The sequence below is a fragment of the Cervus canadensis genome, chromosome X (genome assembly GCF_019320065.1).
Source record: "Cervus canadensis isolate Bull #8, Minnesota chromosome X, ASM1932006v1, whole genome shotgun sequence".
NCBI lineage: Eukaryota > Metazoa > Chordata > Mammalia > Artiodactyla > Cervidae > Cervus > Cervus canadensis.
The window spans coordinates 123,672,158-123,691,924 of record NC_057419.1 but is presented as its reverse complement, the minus strand read 5'-3'; the positions used below and the strand labels follow the sequence as shown (position 1 = coordinate 123,691,924).

The window sequence follows — 19,767 nt, the reverse complement described above, 5'->3', positions numbered from 1 at the left end:
AAAAAAAAAAACTTTATTTTTTCTGTATCTATATGAAATAATGAATGTTAGCTAAACTTCACAGCAAATATAAGTCAAATCATTGTGCTGTCCACCTTAAACTTACATGGTTCTGTAGATCAATTATATCTCAATAAGACTGGGAGGAAAATCACTTTAGAAACTAAGATGAATCTGGGTTTCAGGACATCATCTGTTCTTTCATTTGCATCAATCAGACAGTAAGATACAAATGCATCCAAAGGTCTATGGTGCCATGTTAAGTGTTCAGAGAATCGGAGAACAATAATTAGCTCACATCGGAAATTTAGGAATCATCTTCTCCAAACCCATTCATTTTGATACAAACCAACCCAGATCTCCACAACCTATAGATGGAGATGAGATTCTCTGGCTCAGACGGTAAAGCACCTGTCTACAATGCTGGAGACCTGGGTTCAATCCCTGGGTTGGGAAGATCTGGAGAAGGAAATGGCAACCCATTCCAGTGTTCTTGCCTGGAAAATCCCATGGACGGAGGAGCCTGGTAGGCTACAGTCCTTGGGGTGGCAAAGAGTCGGACACGACTGAGTGACTTCACTTTACATGTATACAAATTACAAAGGATATGTCAAGCAGGGAACTACTCTTCTTCAAAATATATATCCTACAATTACTTCTGAAAATCCACAAAATTTTTCTCATGGGAAATTTAAAATGAGTCTGACAGCTTTAAGTGACCACACCTTTCCCAATCCTATTCACTCTAATTTCCATTGACTGACATGTCCATCTATTGCCGTTTAGAGTCAGGAGTATAATTGGGTATACAGCTCTGAAACCTAATTCCTGGGGTCAAATGAGCCTGACTATTCCCTAACCGTATAACAAGAGCAAGTAATTTAACCTCTCTATGCCTGGAACAAATGAAGAAACTGTTCTTAATGTGCTCACAAGGATTCCCTGTGACTATTCTTCAAGGTCTTAGCACAGAGGGTGCAAACAGAAACACCATCTCCTAGTCTTGCCTTGAAAAAGGCCTATTTGTATACTTCAAAAGCTGCAAATGGGGCTAAGTAGGGGAAAGATGCCATCTGCTTCAGAACAAAAGGTAAAACATGCTATTGTGTTGTGTACACAATGGAAAGATGTTCTGAGGGGAGAGGGAAATCTGTTGTTGGAACAGAAACAGAAGGAAGAAAGGAAATGAGGATGATAGAGAAAGTAATATCAGATAAATAAACTAAATAAAATCAGATAAAGTAATGCATATAAAATGTCTGCTGAATATTTAGTACTCAATATCTTCTTCTTGTGGTCTTCCCTGGTGGCTCAGAAGGTAAAGAATTCACCTGCGCTGCGGGAGACCTGGGTTCAATCCCTGGGTTGGAAAATCCCTGGAGGAGGTTATGGCAACCCACTCCAGTATTCTTGCCTGGAGAATCCCCATGGACAGAGGAGCCTGGTGGGCTATAGTACATGGGGTCGCAAAGAGTTGGACACGACTGAGTGACTACGTGCACATCTTCTTCTTAGTATTGCTATTATTTGGTAATCCACTATTAATTAGGGAGGGTGTTTTTATTATTTCTTAACAGATCTGAGTATATACATATATGTTCTTCAGTCGCTAAGTTGTGTCTGACTCTTTGCAACCCCATGGACTGCAGCACGCCAGGCTTCCCTGTCCTTCACTATCTCCCAGTTTGCTCAAACTCATGTCCACTGAGTCAGTGATGCCATCCAACCATCTCATCCTCTGTCATCCCCTTCTCCTCCTGCCTTCAGTCCTTCCCAGAATCTGCAACTCTTTTCCAATGTGTCAGCTCTTTGCATCAGGTGGCCAAAATATTGGAGCTTCAGCATCAGTCCTTCCTGTGAATATTCAGGATTGATTTCCTTTAGGATTGACTGGTTTGATCTCCCTGCATAACCTAAAACGGTAAGCATTCACCAAATGTTTGTTATTTTTATTTACAAGGTTGTCACATGAAACTATACATCTGCAATTTCTGATGGTGCTCCTTCGTGGTAGTGCCAACATCAATGCCAAGAGTGTTTTACCTGATGCCACAAATCTTCAAGGTGACAGAGCAGTACTGAGACAGGAAGAGACACAAAGTGTAACCTTTTCAAAGTTTGTGACAAACTTTGATACCTGGGTTAAGAAGTCTCAATCAGTCATAACCCTGAAGCAGCAGCTTTTGAAGTATGCAAATAAGCCTTTTTCAAGGCAAGACTAGGAGATGGTGTTTCTGTTTGCACCCTCTGTGCTAAGACCTTGAAGAATAGTCACAGGGAATCCTTGTGAGCACACTAAGAACTGTTTCTTCATTTGTGGAAACAGTGGCTGACTTTATTTTTCTAGGCTCCAAAATCACTGCAGATGGTGATTGCAGCCATGAAATTAAAAGCCGCTTACTCCTTGGAAGGAAAGTTATGACCAACCAAGACAGCATATTAAAAAGCAGAGACATGCAGGACAGAAAAAGAGACACAGATGTATAGAACAAACTTTTGGACTCTGTGGGAGAAGGTGAGGGTGGGATGATCTGAGAGAATAGCATTGAAACATGTATATTATCAAGTGTGAAACAGATCACCAGCCCAGGTTAGATGCATGAGACAAGGGCTCAGAGATGGTGCACTGGGAAGACCCAGAGGGATGGGATGGGGAGGGAGATGGGAGGGGGGATCAGGATGGGGAACACATGTAAATCCATGGCTGATTCATGTCAATGTATGGCAAAAAACCACTGCAATATTGTAAAGTAATTAGCCTCCAACTAATAAAAATAAATGAAAAAAAAAAAGCAGAGACATTACTTTGCCAACAAAGGTCTGTCTAGTCAAGGCTATGGTTTTTCCAGTGGCCATGTGTGGATGTGAGAGTTGGACTATAAAGAAAGCTGACAACTCTTCGGAAGGTCGGTAACTGGACACAGAAGATGGCGGAGCTGGCTGAGGTGAACAAAGCCTAGTTGCAACGCCTGGTGGCAGCCGAACAGCAGAAAGTGCAGTTCACTGCACAAGTGCATCACTTCATGGAGCTATGTTGGGATAAATGTGTGGAGAAGCCAGGGAATCGCTTAGACTCTCGCACTGAAAATTGTCTCTCTAACTGTGTGAACCACTTCATTGACACTACTCTTGCTGCCACCAGCCGGTTTGCCCAGATTGTACAGAAAGGAGGGCAGTAAGCCATCCCCTGGAAGAATGACAGAAGCAGCAAAGGACTTATTAAGCAGACTGAAGGGTCAGTGGGGGAAGGTTGTCAACCCTCTGTCAGGTTAACTTCAGGCTGTTACTAAGCCTGTTGGTGCTAAAAAGTAACAGATCAAATGTTCAGAAAGTGAAATTTATTTATTGGGAATTCAGAAATTCCATCTTGTATCACAACAATTTATTCAATAAATGTGAATTCTCCAAAAAAAAATAAAATAAAATAAAAAGAAAGAAAGCTGAGTGCCGAAGAATGGATGCTTTTGAACTGTGGTGTTGGAGAAGACCCTTGAGAGTCTCTTGGACTGCAAGGAGATCCAACCAGTCCATCCTAAAGGAGATCAGTCCTGACTGTTCATGGAAGGGCTGATGTTGAATCTGAAACTCCAATACTTTGGCCACCTGATGCGAAGAGCTGACTCATTTGAAAAGACCCTGATGCTGGGAAAGATGGAGGGCAGGAGGAGAAGGGGCCGACAGAGGATGAGATGGTTGGATGGCATCACCAACTTGATGGACATGAGTTTGGGTAAACTCTGAAAGTTGGTGATGGACAGGGAGGCCTGGCGTGCTGCAGTTCATGGGGTCACAAAGAGTCGGACACGACTGAGCGACTGAACTGAACTGAACTGAACTGTGATTATTATGGATGCAAGCCCTGTTGCTTTTAGAGCAATGTATTTTGGGGGATCTATTCCACATGTATAATTCTTAAAAGTTGGGGCACTAGATGTTTGATCCAAGACTCTTGCTCTTCAAGAAGAAGCTGGGAGTTAAGAGTTCCCTCCTGATTGTACATAGCTGTTCTGGGAGTAGGGTTTATAGGCAGAGTGTGCCTCAGTTTTTCTCACCCATATCAGAGTGAGTATATTCTCATTTGATATGTAAAAGTCACTCAGCTATTTTCTGGATTTCTTTCAGAGGAAATTGTTCTGTTTGTAGCTATAGATTTGGTGTTTTTGTGAAGGAAGTAATTTCAAGAGTCCCCTATGTTGCCACTTGGACCAGGCTTCAATCTCTTATTTTCTTAACTATCTTTACACTAAAGTACAAAATATTTCATATAAAATAATACAGGAATTTTCATCTTGTAATAAAACATAAAAATACATCTTTTGCCTACTGTTGTTTTATCTTAGCTAATGCTTGTGAAAACAACAAAAGAAAAAGAAGAAAAGGAAGAGGAGGAGAAGGAGACAAAGAAGAAAAATAAATAAAAACCTGTGCCACAATTTCCAGAGTAGCATTAGAGAAAAGGGATATCACCATTTTTCTTCATATGTCTATCTCATAAAATGTTTAGTTGCCTTTTCATTTAAGCATTTCTGTCTACAGCATGAATTACAAAATTTTGAAAGTCTGCTCATTCTCTGTCAGAAAATACATTTTTATAAAATGAATTTCATTGCCTAATATCATCCTTCTAAATTTACAAAAGCCAAGAAGTAAATTTCATTGGAATCTTTTCCCCCTTGAATGAGAAGATATTCTGAATTCCCAACTTTGTTAATGAGCTACTGGAAAGTAAACACATTTATTCTCATTGAAAGTGGGAAATCGGTCCTTTTCTTCAACTAATTAACTCATCTATCTCGAAAATTTTGATGGTTGATTTAGTAAACATGCAGTTGATTTTATCCAAACATCATATTTTAAATTAAATGAACCAATTTTAGCCTGAACATGATGCTGTTTGGGTGGAAAAATAACAACAAATACATTAGATTTGTCTGTCCTTATATTTGGTTACATGTTTTAGCTAAAACGAAAATGTTTAGGTCAAAATGAGAATGCTAAAGTAGTTATAAATTTTAGGTGCTATATGTGAATACCAGGATTTCATTTTTAAATTTCAAAGCACCTCAAAACTCTATTCCTATTTGATTTTATGTATGATTGAATTTTTAAAAAGAATTATTTGTCTGTAGAATTGAAAGCTGAATTTTTAATTTTGTTTAACCCTAAGTAAATTGTTCTTTAAGTTTTATATATGTTTAGGTTTCTTTTGTCAATTTCAGCTCTTTTAATATCCTAGATTAAAAATCCGTATATTTTTTTAAAGTCATGTTGAAGTTTGTTTTTAATTAATGTGCAACTGTCAAAAAATTCTGAAGGCATAAAAATCTGCTAATAATTGAAGGAAAAAAATACATTTTTTAAAATAATTGTGTTTATGTTTCTTTATATGCTGTCACATTTTATCCTCACTCGTGAATCTTTTCTGAAACCATATACCATATCTATTTGACAAATGAAATATGAGCCTTTTTAAGATTATGAAAAGTTAGCATATCAATTCTGATATTCAAAGAAAACACTCTAATCTATTGTCATTTATAATATTAACACTAGAACTGCCCCTTTTCATTATGCAAAATTCTTACAGAAAGGAAATGACGATTCCCACATTTCATATAAAGTCTGATTTTAGGCCTCCTTTCTGCAGGCTAGAAGGTCATAGCTCTTATTTGTGGAGTCTGACCCAGTGGGTGGGTTGGACCAGTGCCTTGTGAAGGTTTCCTGGTTGGGAGGATTTGTGCCTGTGCTCTGCTGGGTGGAGCTGGATCTTGTCTCTCTGAAGGGCAGTACCTTGTCCAGTAGTGTGTTTTGGAGTGTCTATGGGTTAGGGAGTTGGTGATGGACAGGGAGGCCTGGCGTGCTGCGATTCATGGGGTTGCAAAGAGTCAGACACGACTGAGCAACTGAACTGAACTGAACTGATGGGTTAGGTATGGTTTTGGGCAGTCTGTCTGCTAATGGGCAGAGTTGTGTTCCTGTTTTGCTAATGGTTTGGTGTGAGGCGTCTGGCACTGGAGCTTGCTGGTCTTTGGGTGGGGCCTGGGCTCAGTGTTGAGATGGAGGCCTTTGGGAGAGTTCTCACTAATTAATGTTCCATGGGGTTGGGAGTTCTCTGGTGGTCCAACATCTGGTCGGGGCTCCCACCTCGGAGGTTCAGGCCCAACCCCTTACTGTGGCATCAAGACTCCATAAGCCACACAGCACAGAAGAGAAAGAAAAAGAAGGAGATAGAGGAAAAAGAGACGGAGGGCTTCTCTGGTGGCTTAGCAATAAAGAATCCGCCTGCAATGCAGGAGTCTCAAGTTTAATCCCTGGGTCTGGAAGAGCCCATGAAGAAGGAAATGGCAACCCACTTCAGTATTCTTGCCTGGAAAACCACATGGACAGAGGAGTTTGGTGGGCTATGGTTCATAGGGTCGCAAAAGAGTTGGACACTACTTAGTGACTAAAAACACAAAGAAATAAAGTACTGAAACTTACTACAACATGGTTGAACCTTGAAAATGTTACACTTAGTGAAATAATTCAAACATAAAAAACACATAGTGTATAATTTCATTTGTATGAAATGTTTAGAAAAGACAAATCCATAGAAGCAGATACAAGACCAGTGATTTCCTGAAGGTGGGAGTGAAGATTAATGGCTAAGTGAGGTGACAAAAATATTCTAGAACAGATTGTATTAATGATTGAACAGCTCTGTAAGCTTACTAAAAATTTTTGAATTGAACATTTACAATGGCTGAATATTATGGTGGGTAAATTAGACCTCAGTAAAAGAATTATATATATAATATTTTAAAAATCTGTAAAATATCATTTTAATATATGCATAATGTTTAAATTTTAGATAATATGTATATAATAATTTTAAAGCAGCTACAAAAATCTTTCACCTGTGCTCAGTATGCTGCATAAATCAATGGTACATCAGAAATGCAAAAACTGATCTTTTTGGTACTCTACAATAGAGTGCTTGAAATGAAATTTGACATTTTTCTTATTCATAAAGTTATGCACAGAATTTTGAAGTTTCAAAAGTACTGTTAGAAGTAAATTGAAGGAAATTTCTACTTGCCAATAGATTAGAGAAGCAATTTCTTATTGCTCCCAAAAGAATTTTGCTAAAACATGAACAATTACTGTCAAATGCAAATAATCCACACTTGAAAGCTGTTGCTCTAAACAGTTCAAGTCTAGAGAAGATATTGACAGTCACAACCTCCAAAGAAAGGCTGTTACTCCATGATTCTATTATGAGGAATAAAGTTAAATAATTGAGAGAAGTTACTTATATGTTATTCCAAGTAGTTTTGCATGACTCTATTTGATTAGCTAATAAAAGTAACTGTGTTAATGAAAGCTTTCAGTCCAAGAGATTTCACAACTTCAGATTAGAGAATCTCTAAAAAGCTTAAGCTGCATTATGAACAAACAAATCCCACAAGAATTCATATATTTCCTGTTGGTAAGAAGTTTAAAACATATTAACATTAAATATGAAAACTACTCTCTCTTCTTATTATCTACAGTGCTAAAGACATAATTTCTTTAAATTGCCTCCAGATTGAATTTTGAAGTAAGAGTGTTCATATTTCTTCCTAAAGTATAAATTACATTCACATGCATACATCAATTAATTTAACAATGTAGTGGTTAAAAGCACTTTGGAATCTAACAGACCATCACATATTACTATACATCCTTATACAATTAATTTCACATTTTTGAATTTCAATTTTCTTATATATAAAATGGAAATAATAATAAGACCTAACACATAGAATATTGTAATGGCATGTGTTAAGTGCAGGGCATATAAATATTAATTGCAAACTATAGTCATACCCTATACATTATGTATAATATTACTTTCAATTACAATGTGAGTTATTCATGACAGACAGGGGTTTCAATCATATATCTGTACCCAAAGGAAATTATTTCCTCTGAGTTCCATTTTACTTATCTAAAATGTCCGCACATTTAAAAATACATGATAATATCTGCCTCACAGTATTATTGTGAGAATCACTTGGAATTACATATGCAAAATGACTAGGAGTCATTGGAGTAAACACACTGAATTCTTTTCTTCCTTGTCTGAATGACTGAGGTAGTCCCTGAAGAATATGCAAACTGTTGTAATAACTTAAGACTGAAGTTTACAGGCAGCAAAGTTCCTTAGAATTTGTGGTCATTCATGGTAACAAGGAGATGATTTAAAAGTTAACGCTAAGAAATAACTGAGGGTTTCTATTGCCTTTTCACGCTGAGTATTGATTTAAACCATTTTATGTAGCTTTTCCTACTAGTCTAAAAACACTCGCTTATTTCCAACTGTGTTCCTTCAGTTCTCCTTTTATCTTTCCACCAGGTTCCTTCAGTTCTCTAGATGAAGTTTTTGCAACAATGGCATTTTTGCCATACAGTGCTGGGCTGAACAGTTCTTTGCTGTGGGGGACTGTCGGGGGAAGTGCAGCATGATGCTAATAGTATTCCTCCCAAGTGATGTGGCATTCATCCCTAGCCTCCTCTTTTGACCCAGCTCCTTCAAAAAGAGTAGCACTTTTTTTTTGTCCAAAACATTTTTTATTGGTCATTGTTGTTCAGTCACTAAGTGTCCGACTGTGCGACCCCATGGACTGCAGCACACCAGGCTTCCCTATCTTTCACTATCTCCCGGAGTTGGCTCAAACTCATGTCTATTGAGTTAGTGATGCCAACCAACCATCTCATCCTCTGTTACCCCCTTCTCCTGCCCTCAATTTTTCCCAGGATCAAGGTCTTTTCCAATGAATCAGCCCTTCACATGAGGTGGCCAAAGTATTGAAGCTTCAGATTCAGCATCAGTCCTTCCAGTGAATATTCAGGATTATTCCCTTTAGGATTGACAGGTTTGATCTCCTTGCAGTCCAAGGGACTCTCAAGTGTCTTCTCCAGCACCACAATTTGAAAGCATCAATTCTTTGGTACTTAGCCTTCTTTACAGCCAGCCTGTCACATATTTGTTTAATGTTGCCTATTATTTTTCACCTTGTCTAAGTTTATTATATATAATCTTATATGCATTAGAAAGAGAGAAAATTCTACTTGAAGTTAACAGCTCAGAGATGACCTCCAAAATCAGCACGTTCAGTCAAATTTTCATAGTATTTGAACATGCAATAGCAATTGTTTGGAGAAGACACATTATAGTGAGGCTGACAGGTAAAGCTCATTCTTTTAGCCTTTGTTGATGGTTATAAACAAAATAAAACAACAACAACAAAAAAAAAACAGATCAACAAGATTGGAGGATTTATACTTTCAGAAATCCAGGTCTTCTATAAAGCTATTATAAGAAAGAAAATGTAGTATTAGTAAAAGTTTATACAAAGTAACCAATTGAACAAAATAGGGTTCAAAAACAGTCCCACACTGCTTGTGTATGTGGTCATCTGATTAATGCAAAAATGACACTAGAATGCAGTGAGCAAAGAAGACCTTTTCAGTAAATGGTACTGAATGAATGAGATCTTCATGTTCGAAAAAATATCTAGATCCCTACCTCATGCTATACACAAAAATCAATTCCAAGTGGACTGCACATCAGATTTAAAATAAGTCCATCTTTGTAAACTTGGAGCAGCCAAAGACTGCTGAAACAGAATCCAAAAAGCATTCATCATAAAGTATTATAAAACAATGATAATTAAGACTGTATTAAAATTAAGAACTACTGTTCGTCAAGTCACCATTAAAAGAGCAGGAAAAACCCTCACAGAATAGAAGATAGTCACAATACTTATATCAAAAAAAGACTTCTACCCAGAATATTTGTTGGACAATGATAATGAATTCTTGTAGGATGCCAAAAGGTCAGAGAATCCAAGAGAAAAAAATCAAGGCTAGAATAGGAACTTCACAAAAGAAGATGCACAAGTGACTAAGGAACTCAACTATATTACTCAATGAACCACCTATGCACATCCACCAGAATTGTAAAGTTTGCAAAGAATGATAATACCAAGTATCAGGATGGGGAATTAGGACTCTCATAGTGCTAGTAGGAGTGAAACTGATACAACCATTTAAGAAAATTATTTGTCAGTAACTATTAAAATTGAATAAATGCACACCCAAGACCTAGCAAATAGACTCCTAGGTATATCCAACAGAAATAAGCACACATATTGGCTAAAAGACATGTACTAAAATGTTCATAGTAACTCTCTTCATAATTATTCCAGACTATAACAACCCACATGCTCATTAACAGTAGAACACAGTATAGTCACACAGCAGTTCTGTAGAGCAATGGGAATAAATTACAACCACATACAACAGTTTGTACAAGTCGCATATACAAAATTTTGAGTGAAAAGCAGAAACTGAGAGAGTAGGCAGGTTGATAAGAAGTTCGGGGGTCCCAGAGGAGAGAGGGGTCTGGAGTTCTTGAGGAGGAGATAGGGGTCTGGAATTCTCAAGGAGGAAAGGACAAAGTTTTTTTTTTCTCTATATTCCTTAGTCTTAGTCACATAAAATGGGTTTTTTTTTTTTTTTTCTCTTTAAACCCAGAACTAATGATTACATAACAAACAACTCAGTTTAAACCCCATACTAGGGATTATGTAACAACAATGTATCCTGCTTGAGGGCAGTTTCTCCTTCCTGAAAACCTTCTGACTAATCCTGATATTTTAGAATGTAGATTATAGGAGTGGGTCTGGTAGGATGTTCTATTGTTAAATTCTAATCCTGTTATCCTAAAATGTTAATTGTGAGAGTGGGTCTGGTAAAATTTTCACAAACTTGAGACATTCTTTTGATTTATTGTAATAACTAATTTAAAAGTATATAATTCCCTTGCTAAAGACTAGTGAGTGGGGCACTCTCTGCCCCCTTCTGATGTCTATGTCAGATTTCTCTGTCCCTTTTCATTGTAATAAAACTTCTGCCACATGAGAGCCCTGAGTGATCAAGCCTGGTCTCTGGTCCCAAAGCTAAATCTTCTTTGGAGATCACGAATCCGACATTGTTCACTATAAGCTATCAAAACCAAAACGTTCATTGTACATGATTCCATTTATATCACATATAGAAACATGCAAGTGTTAGATGTAAAAGTTTTTGCCCTCGGTGGAGTATGGGGATTGTGATTAGAAGGGATTATGAGGGCGTATGGGATCCTGATAATGTCCTATGTGTTCACAGATAGGTTCATTTTATGAAATCTTTCCAATTCTTCTGTACGTTGACTAGACTCCACATACAGATGAATAAACAGCTACCCCCACCACTTCCAATTTTCTCCGCAACTCCTGAACCACATGCCAAAAATGTTTTCAGCCAATTATTTGTTCTATCTAGTGCCAAATCTACAGTCACCTTCCTCTTAGGTTTCTCAGTTACCTTGGCAAGTGGAAAAGATACACCTTCTATATATGCTCAGTTGTTTGCTCTAATTTAGTGCTTTGCATATTTTAATATCTTACGTGCATTTCTGTCTGCAGCTAAATTCTATAGGTATGATTGGTTTAAACATTTTTGATTGAATATATTAGTTACTATCTTCTGAATGTGTCACCTCCCTTCCATATGGGTGATACTACAAATATTAATGATAAGGCTGAACTGTTAAATACAAATAAGTTCCAAGGCAGAGTGTGCTGTATGTCACCTTTATTAATATAAATGAAACTCTTCCATTTGCATAGTATTTAGGAAAAATGGTCATAACAAGACACTTTAAATTATATGAATGCAAATGAGTGTTCCAGAGGTTTGTTACACTGTTCTAAAAATATATAATTGTATCAAAATTTGCGCTTGTGTGAGACTATATTTGTTTGCTATTAATTCTTGTCAGAAATACAGATAATCAAAGACTTTGCTGGAGATAATTCCCCATTATAAAATATTTTGTTGTCTTTTAATTAGGTGAATTTAACATTAGTGAATATTAAATCTGAACTGTAATCTCATTTTCTATTTGAAAATCACTATTCCAGGAATCAAGTTGAGTTAATATAACCAAAATTTATACTCTAATATGTCCTCTTAAGCAAAGTAGAGACACAAAATTATTCTGATATAATGGCCCAAAAAGTGTATCCATATCTAATGCTCTGCCACTTGGCTCTTCTATTTTATATGGTATAAAATTTGGTCTGTGATCTCAGAATTAAATTCAATATTCAGCATGCTGATCTATTCTCAGAAGTGTGACAAAGAATAAATGCATTCATGTGATAGTTTGTTTCTAACTTCCCTGCCTCTCTCAAAGTATAAACCATATATTTTGGGGTAGGCTCAGAAATTTTAGTCATTCACTCCAGACATTTTATCAGTCGTTGAATTCTGCTCATTCCTCTTTAGGAATGTTTTTTTACTAGTATTTCTGTTTCTAGAACAATTACCTCATTTCATGCCAAAGTGCATGCAATTTCCTTCTCTTAACATCATGGCCATGTGTGTGCTGTACTTAGTCGTTCAGTCATGTCCAACTCTTTGTGACCCTTTAGACTATAGCTCACCATGCTCCTCTGTCCATGGGATTCTCAAGGCAAAAATACTGGAGTGGGTTGCCATTTTCTTCTTCCAGGGGATCTTATCAACCCAGGGGATGAAACCCGAGTTTCCTGTGTCTCCTGCACTGCAGGAGGATTCTTTACCCGCTGAGCCATCAGAGAAGACCACTGTACTCACGTTCCAGGTAAAAGATGGTTCCTCCCTCTTTAAGTGATGTTTCACTATTTTCAAACAATTTCTATTTAAGCTACTTGAATTACAGCTCCTCTTAAGCTTTAGTTATTCTAGCTGCCCTTTCTGCTATTGTATTTCCCATTCTCTTCAAAAATCATTCTCATGATTTTACTTTACAGTTGCCTCAGAAAAACTCTCCTACTTAATAAAAATTTCCTCAATTTGCTTCATCTATATTTTAAAATCTTTGCATCCTGCTGCTCTTTTGCGACCATTTCCATGATATCTCCAAGGATAATCCTTCCTTTCGTGTTCAGCTGGTATAGTGATTCAATATGTATGTCAAAGGATTTGTTCTGCTCCCAGCTCTCACTTAGAAGCTGCTTGACTTTGGGCAAGTCACTTACCCATTCTAACCTCAGTTTCTCTGTTCATAAAATGGGGACATTGGATACTTAGATCATTACTCGTTCAATTTACCTCACAGGATTGTCTTGGAAAGTGCTTCATTCGTTCATTCAATAACCATTTATTTAGCATCTACTATGAGAAGGTCTTACAAATAGCTGTGAAACGAAGAGAACTGAAAAGCAAAGGAGAAAAGGAAAGATATTCCCATTTGAATGTAAAGTTCCAAAGAATAGCAAGGAGAGATAAGAAAGCCTTCCTCAGCAATTAATGCAAAGAAATAGAGGTAAACAACAGAATGGGAAAGACTAGAGATCTCTTCAAAAAAATTACAGATATCAAGGGAACATTTCAGGCAAAGATGGGTTCGATAAAGGACAGAAATGGTATGGACCTAACAGAAGCAGAAGATATTAAGAAGAGGTGGCAAGAATACACAGAAGAACTGTACAACAAAGATCTTCACGACCCAGATAATCACAATGGTGTGATCACTCACCTAGAGCCAGAGATCCTGGAATGTTAAGTCAAGTGGGCCTTAGAAAGCATCACTATGAACAAAGCTAGTGGATATGATGGAATTCCAGTTGAGCTATTTCAAATCCTGAAAGATGATGCTGTGAAAGTGCTGCACTCAATATGCCAGCAAATTTGGAAAACTCAGCAGTGTCCAAAGGACTGGAAAATGTCAGTTTTCATTCCAATCCCTAAGAAAGGCAATCCCAAAGAATGCTCAAACTACCGCACAATTGCACTCATCTCACACATTAGTAACGTAATGCTCAAAATTCTCTAAGCCAGGCTTCAGCAAGACGTGAACCTAGAACTTCCAGATGTTCAAGCTGGTTTTAGAAAAGGAGGAGGAAGCAGAGATCAAATTGCCAACATCCGCTGGATCATCGATAAAGCAAGAGAGTTCCAGAAAAACATCTATTTCTGCTTTATTGACTATGCCAAAGCCTTCGATTGTGTGGATCACAATAAACTGTGGAAAATTCTGAAAGAGATGGGAATACCAGACCACCTGACCTGCCTCTTGAGAAACCTGTATGCAGGTCAGGAAGCAACTGTTAGAACTGGACATGGAACAACAGACTGGTTCCAAATAGGAAAAGGAGTATGTCAAGGCTGTATATTGTCACCCTGCTTATTTAACTTATATGCAGAGTACATCATGAGAAACGCTGAGCTGGAAGAAGCACAAGCTGGAATCAAGATTGCCGGGAGAAATATCAATAACCTCAGATATGCAGATGACACTACCCTTATGGCAGAAAGTGGAGAGGAACTAAAAAACCTCTTGATGAAAGTGAAAGAGGAGAGTGAAAAAGTTGGCTTAAAGCTCAACATTCAGAAAACTAAGATCATGGCATCTAGTCCCATCACCTCATGGGAAATAGATGGGGAGACAGTGGAAACAGTGTCAGACTTTTTTGGGGGGGGGCTCCAAAATCACTGTGGATGGTGACTGCAGCCATGAAATTAAAAGGCTCTTACTCCTTGGAAGGAAAGTTATGACCAACCTAGACAGCATATTAAAAAGCAGAGACATTACTTTGCCAACAAAGGTCTGTCTGGTCAAGGCTATGGTTTTTCCAGTGGTCATGTATGGATGTGAGAGTTGGACGGTGAAGAAAGCTGAGCGCCGAAAAATTGATGCTTTTGAACTGTGGTGTTGGAGAAGACTCTTGAGAGTCCCTCGGACTGCAAGGAGATCCAACCAGTCCATCCTAAAGGAGATCAGTCCTGGGTGTTCATTGGAAGGACTGATGTTGAATCTGAAACTCCAGTACTTTGGCCACCTCATGCGAAGAGTTGACTCATTGGAAAAGACCCTGATGCTGGGAGGGATTGGGGGCAGGAGGAGAAGGGGACAACAGGGGATGAGATGGCTGGATGGCATCACTGACTCGATGGGCATGAGTTTGAGTAAACTCCGTGAGTTGGTGATGGACAGGGAGGCCTGGCGTGCTGCCATTCATGGGGTCGCAAAGAGTCAGACACGACTGAGAGACTGAACTGAACTGAACTGAACTGATGTGCCAGGCAGGCACTATCATAGATTCTAGAGATATATCTCTAAGCAGACTGCTTTCATGAGGCTTACTTTCTACTAAGCCCTGACATTAAACACACAAACAGACAATTTCAAATATAGTAACAGATGGTAATATTTGTTTTGAATAAAAATGAAGCAGGAAAAAGTGAGAGAGTAACCAGGTGTGACTAGAGAAGTCCTCTCAGACAAGATAGCACTTGAGGACACACCTGAGGGAAAAGAAATTAAGCCACAACTATACCTCCGAGATGAGCATTCCAGGGAAATGAGAAGCAAACATAGTAGCACTAATGTAGGAGATTACTTGGTGTGTTCGTGGAATAACCAGGAGGTCAGTGTTGCTACAATAGAGTAAGTGAGGAGTAACCTGGGAAACAATAGAGAGTGATGTCAGAAAAGAAGTAGGTAGGGCAGAGCAGGTCCTATAGGAAAGTCTTATAAAACATGACACAAGGGACTTCCTTGGTGGTCCAGTGGTTAAGAATTTGCCTTCCAATTCAGGAGGTGCGAGTTGGGGAGTTAATATCCACATGTCATGTGGCCAAAAACCCAAAACATAAAAAGCAGAAGAAATATAACAAATTCAATAAATGGCCCCTATAAAAAAATCTTAAAACATGACACATGCATAAAAATGTTATAATATGGGTGCAAATGAGCTTAATTTGTACAATTAATCACTATTATCAGCCTTATTCAATACCAAAATGATTTTTAATTTTTTCAGTTTTCAAGATTTCCTTTTATATCTTTAGTCTTTTGCTTTCTTTTTCTTCTCTCCCTGGCAGTGTGCTCCTATGTTTCTCTGTCTAATAACAAGATCCTTTTATCAACTATACGTTTCTCAGATCATTCATAAACTGCCTTCTGACTCTACTCTGTTGAAAATGTACCCTTGGGAAACAGCTTTGACTAGCTATGCCTCTTGCCTTACTCATGTCCCTATATCTTATACCTGTGCAGATTGCTATAGACTTGAACTCTTCAGTTTTGCTGGCACTACAAGCCTTTTACCTACCTTTCTTAGTGTCACTGTGGTGCAAATTCTCATGACCTCTCTTCTAAAGTAACTCATTATGTTCCTAATGGTTCTTCATTTATCTCAACTAATTTCACATCTCAAAGCTGAGTTAATTCTCTTAAAGCATAGCTCTGATTTCAATTACTTTTTATTTTATTCTATTTGTGGCACAAGCCAAAACATAACAAAGAGGAAAATATATAATTCACAATATCATTACTGCTAAAAACAATTTAGTCCTTATTGATAGGAATATACAACTTTCCAGAGCTACTACTAATCATAAATATAATTTTGTATTCTGTTTGGTTCACTTGTTTCCTTTTAAGAACTTGTGAATATTGCTACATGATCTCCAAATTATCTAATCTAATGATTGCATAATAGTCCACTAATTTGACATTCTATAATTTACTAAAGTGTTCACTTACTGTTAGATATTTAGGTCACGGAAGGACTTTCATTTGCCTATTTAATTAAGAGCAAATTCCTTTGCCTGGCATCAGAATTACTTCAGAATATCTTTCCAGCTTTCTCTGAATCAACTTTCATACCAATGCTTCATGTTCCTGCCAAATCATGTTATTTCTTCAGTTTCTCAGAACATTTTATTGTCTCAAAATTTTATTCAAATTATTCCTCTGCATAATATATCCGTGCCTATCATCTCCTTTTTTTGAAAACCTATCCCAACTTCAAGGTCTAGTTCAAGTATCACCTATTCCATAAAGCCTTAGTGATTTATTTCCCTCCTTATATATTGATCACATCCATGCCTCTTCTCAACTCGTGTGTGAGTTCACAAGTTGCTTCAGTCATGTCCAATTCTTTGCGACCCCATGGACTGTAGCCCACCAGGCTCCTCTGTCCATGGGATTCCCCAGGCAAGAATACTAGAGTGGGTTGCCATTTCCTACTCCAGGGATTTTCCCGACCCAGGGATTGAATCTGCATCTCTTGTGTCTCCTGCTTTGGCAGGCGGATTCTTTACCACTAGCACCAGTAGGGAAGCCCTTTCTCAACTAGTTATTTGCTTTAAAACACACACACACACACACACACACACAACTTATTTTCTGGCAGTTTTTCACCCTGTCTTGTATTTTTAACAAGTTGTATACTTTGCTGCAACTGTAAACTATCGAAAGAAGTCAACTGGCTAGCTTTTAGTAAGTAAGAACAGCCTTACAATGTAAGACAATTTATTCTACAAACAAGTCTATGACACATTACTTTCCAGGTACTAGGTTTAGATATTTTTCACAGATCAATTCATTTATTTCTTGTATGAACACACTAGGGTGGAAAAAAACCTCTCATCCCAGAATTGTGTAGACAATGAAAATATCATTCAATGATTAAGGAGAAATATAGCTATCTCCTGGAGTAGGAAATGACAACTCATTCCAGTATTCTTGTTTGGAAAATTCCATGAATAGAGGAGCCTGGCAGGCTACAGTCCATGGGACTGCAAAGACTTGTACATGACTGAGCATGCACACACACACACACACACACACAGATATTTTGTTGTTGCTCAGTTGCTGAGTCATGTCCAACCAACTCTTTGCAACCCCAAGGACTGCAGCAAATCAGGCTATCCTGTCCTTCACTATCTCCCAGAGTTTGCTCAAGCTCATGTTCATTGAGTCGGTGATGCCATCCAACCATCTCATCCTCTGTGAGTCCCTTCTCCTCCCTCTTTCAATCTTAGCATCAGGGTTTTTTCTAATGAGTCGGCTTTTCGCATCAGGTGGCCAAAGTATAGGAGCTTCAGCTTCAGCATCAGTCCTCGCAATGAATACTCAGGATTGATCTCCTTTAGGATGGACTTGTTTGATCTCCTTGCATCCAAGGGACTCTCAAGAGTCTTCTCCAACACCACAATTTTCAAAACATCAATTCTTCAGTCCTCAGCCTTCTTTAAAGTCCAACTCCCACATCCATACATGACTGCTGGAAAAACTATAGCTTTGACTATACAGACATTTGTCAGCAAAGTGATGCCTCTACTTTTTTATATATATATGAGGAAGATGTTTATCACAGCAATTTTTACAATGCAGAACATAAAGCAACCTCAGTGTTAAAATGTTAGGGGATGTATAAGTAAATTTACTATATATAATACAGGATGAAGAATCCACACAAAATGTTTTCATGATATGGTGAAACACTTAGGAGGTAAGTGGGAAAAAAAACAGGATACAAGACTGGACAATCTCATAAACATATGTAAAAGTACTTTCACATCTATTTGCATGTTTAAATAGAAAAGACTAAGAAATACACCAAAATATTGACAATTTTTTGTAAAAAGCAGAATTGTTGTTATTTTCTACTTTAAATACTTATATTTTCCACACGGTCCACAGATGACACAGATTTCATGTTTGTCGTCAGAAAAAAAATAGAGCAATTAAAAAAGAAAGGTGGAGTTTTTCTCACATAAATTTGGCTTCTGATGAGGTAACTTGCATGCTGCTAATGACCTATTTTTAAAGGACCATTTGTGTGCCATGTACTCTGTTGTGTGCTGTTCTACTCTGCAGCTGAGCTCAGCATCTTCTGGCTGCCAGTGCCCTGCTTTCCCCATCACTGCTGTGATTTGTGGTCCTCCTGCCTGGAAAATCCCATGAACAGAGGAGCTTGGTGGGCTACAGTCCATGGGGTTGCAAAGAGTCGGACACGACTGAACACACACACACACTTCAGATCCCAATACCTGGCTTCATCGTGGGTAGGACCCAGAAGTCCTACACTCCAGACACCACCCTCCATGCCTGTGTTCATGTGCTGCACTAAGCAAGAAACTTCCTCTGCATTCTCACCATCACTCAACTTCCATAACTCCCAAAGGAGGTTTTATTACCCCTACTACAGCTGAGGAAACAGGCTCATCAGCTGTAACCACCCCCAAGGTCCTCGCAAACCTGAGATTGGAACCCAGGGCTGACTGGCCTCAGGGGTGGTGCTCTTTATTTTATTTTATTTTTATTTATTTTAATTGGAGGCTAATTGCTTTACAACATTGTGGTGATTTTTGCTATACATTCACATGAATCAGCCATGGGTGTACATGTATTCCCCATCCTGACCCTCCCTCCCACCTCCCTCCCCATCCCATCCCTCAGGGTCATCCCAGTGGATGCCTCTACTTTTTAATATGCTATCATAGTGTAATTAAGCTAGAAATCTATAACACAAATGACTAGAAATTTTCCAAATATTTAAAAATAAGCAACATAATTCTAAAGAACATCTATCAGAGACCAAACAACAGAAATTAAAATGTAGTTTGGATAAATGATGATGTATTTACATAGTTTCAAAAACTTGTGGTATGCATCTAATGCTATTCTTATAGAAAAATATATGTTCTTAAATCCATATATTAGAAGATAGGAAACACTGAAAATTGCTGATCAAGAATTTAGTAATATACCTGGAGAGAGAAAAAAATAAAATTAAAATTTCAGAAGAAATCATTTAAAAAAACAGCAGAAAGAGATGAAATTAAGCAAGTTAGTGAGGAGAAACCTAACCAAAAGTTGGTTATCTGAAAAGAATTATGAAATTTAAAAACTGGCAA

The 19,767-nt window shown here is 37.9% G+C and overlaps 1 pseudogene; it reads left to right on the top strand.

Annotated features, from left to right (window-relative positions):
• Window positions 1-2,927: 2,927 nt before the first annotated feature.
• On the top strand, window positions 2,928-3,179 carry LOC122434958 (annotated as a pseudogene).
• Window positions 3,180-19,767: the final 16,588 nt, after the last annotated feature.